General features: G+C 39.8%; 1 non-coding gene across 1 annotated transcript; it reads left to right on the top strand.

Moving 5' to 3' along the window:
* Positions 1 to 8419: 8419 nt before the first annotated feature.
* On the top strand, positions 8420 to 8511 carry TRNAI-UAU. The gene is given in 2 exon segments: positions 8420 to 8457; positions 8476 to 8511. It is a non-coding gene; the product is annotated as a tRNA-Ile (tRNA).
* The last annotated feature ends 1024 nt before the right edge of the window (positions 8512 to 9535 follow it).

Consider the following 9535-nt stretch of genomic DNA (forward strand, 5'->3'; position numbering starts at 1 on the left):
AAAAAAAAAAAAAAAAAAAATCAAAAAAACCTCTGCTTGATGTTGTTTCTAGGCAGATGAAAGAGATGAAAGAAAAATACATAAAAGGTAAACACAGTTTTATTAGTCACTTCTGCTAGGAAATTACTATATATTTGTCAATCAGAATGGTGAAGTTTGCTGAATTAGTACCTTTGGCCTTTAGGAGGTTTCATCTGTAAATTAAGGGAAGTATTAGCCCTAGCTTGCAGAGACTTTCCATATTTTCCTTGAAGAGCAGCTCTGAAATGTATATACTGTTTACTAGTTTTGCCACTATACTTGGGATAGTGCCTTTACTGGGTAAATTGACAGTAAAGAAAACATTCCATTTAGGAATGAGTGTGTTATGGAATAATAGTATTATAATAGCCAGAGACAGGTAAATTATTAAACTGACTGCAAATGAATACTAAAACTTCATCAACTCTGTTGTCTTTTGATAGATCAAATGGTATTCAGAAAGGAAAACTTTTGGGTTTTTTGTAAGAGGGAAAGGACTATTTTAGAGTAACATAAGAGCAATAACACTTTAATAAAATATGTAGGCTGTAGGATGCCTTGTCTTTGTAAACAACTTAATCTTAAAACATGGCGTGTTGTGCTACTGAAAGACTACAAAAGGTTGTTACTCTTGCAGTAGACCGTATTTGAGAAGACAGAATGTTAAGACTTTATTGCCCAACATATCTTTGCTGTTCAATATCTGTAAGTGCATTATCTGTAAGTGTAAGTGTATCTGCAGCCGTGTGCTTTAGATCCTCGAATGCTGCTGATCTGTGTGAAGGTTTTAAGCCACTTTGGTATCTACCGTCTTCTCCTGGGAGTAGTCTGACTATTGGAAAAAGTGTAAATCTGAGCGATCTACTGGCTGTTTTCTTTTATGGCGATTGCTGTCAGCATGCAAGCTTGGTAATCGGGGGTTGCTATAAGCACAAAGAGATTCCATCCTCATGCTGTTTTGCCTAGCTATATACAATATATCAGCAACCAGGAAAAAAAAAAAAAAAACAGATGAGTGTCTTTATATCATGTTAGATTACCTGTGCATGGGAAAAATCTTCAGGTAATCACCTAAGGCAGCCGTTTTCAAATGGAGAAGATACACCTGGAAGGAACCTCAAAGCCTATCCAACATCCTTGTCCTAAGCACACTGCTACGAGCAAGGCCAGCTCTGGACTGCTCTCTGCTAAAACCTGGCAAGATATGACTGAATTCCCTGTTGAGCACTGACCTTAGTAATCAGTGTCATTTCTTTGTTGGCTATTGCTGTCTTGAGGTTGTGTCCATATTTAATGCACACTCTGGACCAAATAAATTATCACTTAAGGTACTTCATAATAATAAAGATTCAGACCTGGTAAGTCAAAAATAAGTTTCAATCTGAGTATTTATGCATTCACATCTGCTTTAACTGGAGTGCTTGCTGAAACATTTATGCTTACCAGCTTAGGAAGAAGAGATTACTTCTGTAACTGCCATATATGCAAGGAAACCCAGCCAAACGGAGCAGTACAGTAACAATATGTTCTGCAATCTTAAGATTTAACAGTAGACTCAAAAGGCATATTAAACAAGTTCAAGCAGTAAATATAGTTGAGGAAATTTGCATTTACTTATTGATACTCTGTGCATAATAATTCACTAATATACGATTAACTATTCATAGACCGTTATTCATGATGAGCTACAAAAGCAAACAGAAAACAAGCAGAACTTATTAGTGTTGTTCCATATCAGTGTGTGTATGTATATACTTGGATTGTTCCTTTTGATATCGTAATTGATTGGATAAAATATGTGAGCCCTGGGAGTGGTTGTCAAGACCCACATAACTGGGTCTGACTGAGGTCTGAATTCCACTGAGGACCCCTACGGAAGGGGGTCCACTGAAGTCCACTCTTCCCTATGGAGAAGAAATCAGTGAAGTTGGTGTAACCTGTAAGCCAAAGAAGAAGTTGTGGTTGAGTTACTAAGATGATGAAGGTAGTAAGAGAGATCAAAGGTGTTATCAATATAGTAAATAGCTGTAGGTACAAAAAAAAAAAAAAAAAAAAACCTTTCAGCAATACCTGCAGTTGTGATTAGAAAAAGCAAAACTCCTTCTCCAAATTTTGATCAGCTTAATGTGAGATGTGGATGCTACTTGCCAGCTACCAGAGAATTTTAAACATGGGTGTCTCTTGCAGTCCTTTCTGCTTTCATGTTCTTTAGCAGCACAACTTCACACCTTTTCCCCAGTTGCCATAGACATTTTTTTTATTGGAGTCTCTAGTGTGAGACAGTCACTAAGGAGTGTGGAGAAGACACTTTTTTGTGTACTGCTTAAGGACTAGGGCAGTACAATGAGCCACTGGGCCAGGTCATTGTCTGTGCTACAACCTGACATAAGATTTAAGCTGCTTTCTTCCTCCTATGGAGTTCTGAGAGTCACTGGCAGTCAGTTGTGGCCTTAGGCTGCTCTCCAGCAGTTTGGTTGCCTCCAAGCTGCCTCTGTGCAGTCTGTAGAGCAGCGTGATTTTGGCATCCCCGTGCGGTGTTTGGGAAGGGAATGCTGCAGATCATGCTTTATGAGCTAACCACAGAGGACTGGATTTATGGCATCTGTATTCCACAAAGTCTTGGTGAGGCCAAAATGTGGCTCAGGATTTATGTAGGAGTTTACTCATCATCATGACAAAGAAATAGCTTGTCTTGCTGAATTTTACTCCCCTGCTTCCCCTGCTCTGCAGCCAAGTGGTGCTTGGAAGACAGGTGCACAGGTGTGTTGCCTAAAGATCAGAACGTGGCAATCTGTATTTGTAGTGTGAGACAAACAGAGAGAGACTGGAAAATTAAGTCAGGGAACAGACTGTAAAAATACATGCTTCATTTTATTGTTTGCAAGAGAAATGATTACTGCTAGCTAAAAACCCTTCTAGTGCATTGCTGCTGTTGAGTAAATGTATAATATAGCCTTATATAATCTCAGAAAAGGCACCTCTTAAGAGGCTTTTTTTTTTTTTTTTTTTTCTTTTGAGAAGTGATCAAATAGGCAAGAGGCCTCTTTATTTTCCTTTTAATGCTGAAGCATCAAAGTGATCTTTCTCTTATATAGCCTTGACATATTACTGGCTTTTCCCTAGCTCTCTTTCTCCATGTTGTGCTCAGTTGTCCTCCTCTGTTGGTGCTCCTACTCTCCCAGCAGCATTTATACTGTAATTCTCTATATCAAAACATGCAGCAGACAGTATTAAGAGATAGGAATGTTTTGGCACATCCTAAGTAGTGACAAGGAAGTGTTTATTCCCAGGTGTGTTGCATGTGAGGTTGCATGCTCACTCCTTCCACCCATGGTGAGGCTAGGCCTGCTTAGGTGCCGTAGTCTTACGTTTTGTAGCAAGCTGCTGAGTCAATGCAATCAAGTCAATCTCCTCATCTCAGATTGATGTGCTAGTTCCTCCTTGTGCTTTGTTTTAGCTAAGTCTCACTGTCTACCTAAGAAGTACCTTTTCACACCTTAGTCTATGGTTTTATTACATTCTTGCTGTATAATCTATTGCTGTTAATGCACTTTATTTCAGTAGCTTCTTTACTTGAAGAAGAAGCTTCCATATCTTCATGTTAAGCTATAATAGTAAATTATTGCCAATTTAGTGTCTTTAAGAAGAATTTTTGTTTTGAGCAGGCAGCTGTTTTGAGATTTTTCCAGGGGCTCCTTTTTCTGAGCTGCCTTTTGGTGGAGACAAATCCCTATCAAAAGGTACTTTTTATATATGAAAAAGCACTTTTATCATGTTTGTTTTAAATGAAGGTCTGTCTACACTTAAAACGTGTGTGTGTGTGTGTATATATATATATATATGTGCACATGTGAAACAAAGTAAAAAACAGCAGCGGTACAGAAGTAATTTACTTACCTAACTACTTTGTTAGGTGAAAATATTTGGTAGGTTTTTTTTTTTTTTTTTTTTTTTTTTTTGCCTTTCAAATACTCAGGAATTCAGTGGGATTATTCACAAATACAAGTTTACTCAAGAATAGAAGTCTTTGTTTGAAATCCTAGATTTAATTTAGTCTCTGCCTTGTAAAATTCTGCTTAATATTTATTTTCTTTTTTTTTTTTTTTTAACATGTATAACATGCTAAAAATATCAAAACGTATCTCACTTAATTGTATCTCTCTTACTTAGTCTGTTCTTTGTTTCTGTTTCTTTCAGCAGCGTTGATGTATCTTCTAAAAGGTTTCTTCTCCTTTTAGGCAGAAGTGAAATCAAATCCCATAGGCTTTAACTGTGAAGCTGGAGAAGCCTATTAGGAGAAGCCTATTAGGATTCTTAACATTCCAAGTTGTTTTCTGAACAGATTGCACCAGCTAGTTGATGAAACTTGAGCTAATTACACTAATGTTGACAAATGCACTAGCACAAAAAAAGTCACATTTTCAAAAAAATTACACCTCTTTGAGATGCTAAATAGATTCAGTGATTTGTGGGTGTAATGGAGTTATTTATGCATAGCCTTCTTTAGGGAGGGGAGGGAAAAAAGCAAAACCCCAATATTGCTATTTATGTAGGAAAAAAAATATGCCTAGCACCATCTAGATTTGAAAATGAACAATAACGAAAACTGTTTCAGTTCTTAGGAAATGGATATAAGCCTACGTGAGAGCAGGTAGAGTTGAGAAAAGGCTGTGGCCTTTCCTTGTTAGGGAATACCAAGAATTTCCACAAAGATCTCCCAGCAGCAGTGTCAGATCAAGAGAATTAGGTCGTGAGCACTGAGCACAGCCATGAGCTCTACAGGTTCCTCCATTTCACAGGCCTTGGCTCAGCTCAGCTGATATGTGCTGAGTTGCTACTCCACTGAGTTCTTTGAACATTCACTACCAGAAAGAGGTAAATTTAGCTTATAAAGTATGGAGGAGCTGCTGTTTGCACTGAAAGCACCTCTACATTTTAGTAGCACATGAGCTATTAGATCTCTTCCAGGGCTAAATTTAAACAAATCCATAACTATACTCAAATTGACAGATCTGTGACTCCTAAAATAAAGGTAAGTTCAAGCTCATACTGCTTGGTAAAAATCTTCTTGAATATGTAAATGCAAACTGCTAACTGAAGGGAATGAATTGACAAGAAGATTATAGTGCAACAGCGGCACTTGTATTACAGAAACCTTTTACAAGAAGTATTACTTTGAAAACATGAATATGTATATTTCAGGCAACCCAAACACCTTTTCCTCTACCCAAATTTTGCTTGTCAAAGATAACCAGAAATGCTTGACTGATATATTTCAGTTCAGTACGTGTTAATCTCCAATGGAAGCAGCATGGCTATGTGACATAAAGGTTTCCTGCCATTTAGCTTACTATGCCTCAGAGAGAAATGCTCTTTCTCCCTTTTTTTTTTTCTTTTTTTTTTAAACTATTTACTTAATAGTTTTGACCTTTCAGACAATTGTCCTTATCCATCATTACAGTGCATGTTCAATCATTTCATGCCTTGTCATCTATAAAATACCAGCAATAGAGAAAAAGGTTTATATTCTATTGCTCTTCCTGAGCATTTTATTGGAGTATCCTGGTGTTTATTAGGAAAAGGAAGAAAAGAATTGCATCAGGTTGCATGGGTTTAAATCTGAATCAGCTTCTTGGATTTCCTGAGTGTGATACAAGAGTGTTGTATCATTTTTATCTCTTAAATTTGGTAGATAGCCACTATTTTAAAAATGCATCAAATAAGCCATCCATATCATTAATTTCCTTGTAAAACATTAAGCTGTAAACAGAAATAGAATGATCTTACACCTACCACCTTACCCCCTCATACTCACCCACACCCCTCCCGTCTTGGTACTCTGCTTAGAACAGGACTTTGAGCTTTGAGAGATAACCTTCCATAACTGCATTAGGGTAAAATTTTCAGGAACACTTGTACAGCAGGAGCTCAAGTCACATGTACAGAAAGAGAACATCGCTTAGCAGACCAGCTCTTGCAAGAAGAGTTATGACTTGTCTGCTGAAAAGAATCCAGATCAAGGCGAGTGTTAGAAGCTAGCAAGGGTGCTGTCACACAGTGCCATGCTCTGCAAGCCTTTCAGACTGAGGCCTGAAAACAGTCTGCTGCTCTGAAAAATGCCTTGCCACTTGGGGTGTAGTGCTGTGTCAACAAGTATAATGTTTCTGATTCCAAAACCAGCTTGAGGGTTGCTTTGCTGAGGAGCACGTGTCTATGTTCCCATGTAGATGAAGCTGCCTGTTTATCTGTACTGTTAAAGAGAGCACAGTACTCTCAGAATTCAGGGTTAAGTGATTTAGGATCTGAAGTACTTCTGGAAAGCATGCTTTTTGTTTCGCTTGTCTTTGCTTTCTTCCATATAAGCCAGGGATAATAGCACTTCTGGCCCTCTCCTGGGGTGTTGAGAACATGAATAAGTGAAAGGTTGAGAGATTTGCAGCCCCTGAACGATAGCCCTGTAATAGGGTTACCTAAAGTACCTTTACGTAAACAACTTCAGCAAAACATGCACTTGCATCCCTAAACTCAAAAATGTCAAGTGTATGCGCAAAAAGATCCTTTTGAAAAGGTTTACATGTTTTTTAGGGAGGCACAGTAGTCATGCAAGTTACTTGGTGAGAATAAGAGGACTTGGGGGAAAACATATCAGACATAGTAAGAAGGAAACAGACTGAACATGTCACAAGCTTCAGGCATGCATTATTTGTGTGATTATTTGGCATTCCTTCTTAACTGAAACAAGTTAATCTCCCCAATGCCTGTGAACAGCAAGGATGTCATTCATTATCTGAGCCTTTAAAATATCTTGGTCCTATTTGGGGTAATTGGGGTTGTTCTATAAACAGCTTTTCTGTGATCCCGGCAGAGAGCATGAAATGGATAATACGAAAGGAAGGTGAAGATACAAACATACAACTAAGGTCTGAGGCTTGTAAAGCAAGTTTTGCACAGTTCTAGCTGTAATTCTTTAAAATATACATATGTCTCTTTGATGTTGTATTGAAGTGGAAGCCAGACATAATACTGCCAACTTAGTTGCTGTTCACCGCTGCAGCCACTGAACAGTGGAGGAACGGGGGAGTGCGCTTTGAAGTGCTTGATATTGCACTGGAAAATATGCACTTCAATGAGAATGTACCATGTGGGTGAGACTGCTGTTGGGATGAGCTTGTAAGTCAAAAGCAAAGCAGGAACCAGCAAATTCACATTCAGATTTGTAGCTGAACCTTCTTGAAGCTTGTGGGGATATTTATATTCTCAGGCAGTGAAACTGATAGAAAGTAGTAAAGTTTGAAACTGAGGTCCAAATCAAAACTTTCAGAGTGATGGATCTGTCTTCCATTCTAGTCCCATTTTGGTCACTTTTCTTCACTCTTTTTCAGCAATGCAGTATAAAAAGGCTCAGTTAGAGCAGGGTCTGTGTAATTATTTTGCAAATTTAAAAAACAAACAGACAAGCAAGAAAACCCCACCAAGATGCAAAACAGTGTTTCAGGGAGGTGGCTTGTACGTGCTCCACTAGCTTTGTAGTGGGTCCCTTTGTGCAGTTTCCTTATAGCATATCCCACCAGTGCAATGTAACCAGGAGATCTGAAAACCCAATATCCTTCTATCTGAGGGAAATCATGTCCACCGGTTTACAGTGTTTGCTATTAAGCAAAACTTGCTCTAGAGGACAGACTATCTTAATACCTAATACAGTGCAGCTGCTGGATGTAGTATTACCAGGACATATGCTTTCTCACACAAACCACATATCTCCAGCTCTTCCAAAGTTACATGGCTGTTTGGGAGTCTTGCTCTCTGTACAACTGGAAGATCATCCGGCACTGGCTGTGAACAGAGAAGCACAGACTGATGGAGATGCTCTCCTAGCAGTCTGCTCCTTAGGGACAGAGGGCGTGCTATTTTATTATTTATTTTAAATAGCTCCTGATGACTTTTTTTTCTCCCCTTTTATATGGCTTAGTGCAGCCCTTCTAAACTTTTGCCAGTGAGCTGCATAGATTTTAGTCTTATGGATGACCATGATATACCGGTGGTGACCTTTTTTTTGTGGGGGAAAGTAGTGGTGCCCTACCCTGCCTTCTCTCAATTTTAGGTGACTGAACTTTCAGTAGCTGTAGCAGATGTGGAAAACACAAATGCAATTAACTTGAACCCTTAAACACATGGACATAGATCAAAGCAAAAGGACTAAGTTGCTTAGATGCTTAAATACAGACTTGTCGAGAGCAATGCACTCTGCACACTGGCAGCATCGTAGCCAAGGAGGCTACTTGGAGCCATGATGATGGCTGATGATGGCTGATGATGGCTAATTGGAAGATTTTCCCGGTACCCTGCCACAGGGATATGAAGAAATACAGCTGGAAAGGGCAGAGAGTCTTCTGGACCCGCTCCAGTGGCGCAATCGGTTAGCGCACGGTACTTATACAGCAGTACGCGGGAGCCATGCCGAGGTTGTGAGTTCGAGCCTCACCTGGAGCAGGAGTTTTATTGGGGGAGGATGCAAGGTGCTCACAGAGCCCACCAAAGGCAAGAGCGGGGCCCTGCGCCAAGGGAGGGATGACCCCATGCACCAGCACGTGTTGGGCTTGACCTGCTGGAGAGAATGAGCTGCGTCTTGGTGTCGATAAATTGGCCATGATGCCCGCAAGGCATGGACCTACTGGTTAGGGTAAGGTCTAGTGTAGAGCTACGAAGACAATTAGGGAGTCTGCAGCATCCCCCTTAAGAGGAGAGGCTGAGGGGAGAGGCTCTCTGAGAGGCCTGTTTAGCCCAGAGAAGAGAAGACTGACAGGGGGAATCCTACCAATCTTACAAATACCTTCAGAAAGAGCGTCAAGAGGATGGGGCTATTTTCAGTGGTGGCCAGTGAAAGGACAAGAGGCAATGGGCACAAACGTGAAAAGCACGTTGCTTGAATTTGAAGGAAAAAAGCTGGACTGAGTACTGGGAAAAAAAATTACCCAGAGATGTGGTGGAGTCTCCTGTGGAGATCTCCAGAACGTGCCTGGATGCGACTCTATGTCACGTGCTCTAGGTGCTCCTGCTGGAGATAAGGGGATTGGAATAGATGATCTTTAGAGGCCCCTTCCACCTTCTAACCTCAACTGTAGTTTGTTTCCCTAGTGATTTTTTTTTTTTTTTTCTAATTGGCTTGGTAACAGATTGAACAGTTATCGTCATAGGGTTCTGACTTCTAGTATGGGGATAGGTACAAGGTAAGGTTGAGTGGTGCAAGGAAAAGGAACTGCAGATCAAAGGATGAAAAGAGTGTGGCATTTGAACAGTTCAACTAAGCTATGCCTGACTGGCATAAAAGAAAGAGTTAAAGATAATTCCTTTCCCAAAATTACCAGTAACACAATTTCGTTGTTACAAGCGGGAAAACTTTTAGGTCCTTACTAAGTACCAGTTAGACTATATTTTAATCTGAGTTTTTCTCACCTATGGTGTTATAATTAGTCACCCACTGAGCAACTGGCTTTCACTGACCATGGCTAGTCCA

Source organism: Nothoprocta perdicaria, unplaced genomic scaffold (genome assembly GCF_003342845.1).
Source record: "Nothoprocta perdicaria isolate Ctin4 unplaced genomic scaffold, notPer1 scaffold_161, whole genome shotgun sequence".
In the NCBI taxonomy this organism is placed as follows: Eukaryota; Metazoa; Chordata; class Aves; order Tinamiformes; family Tinamidae; genus Nothoprocta; species Nothoprocta perdicaria.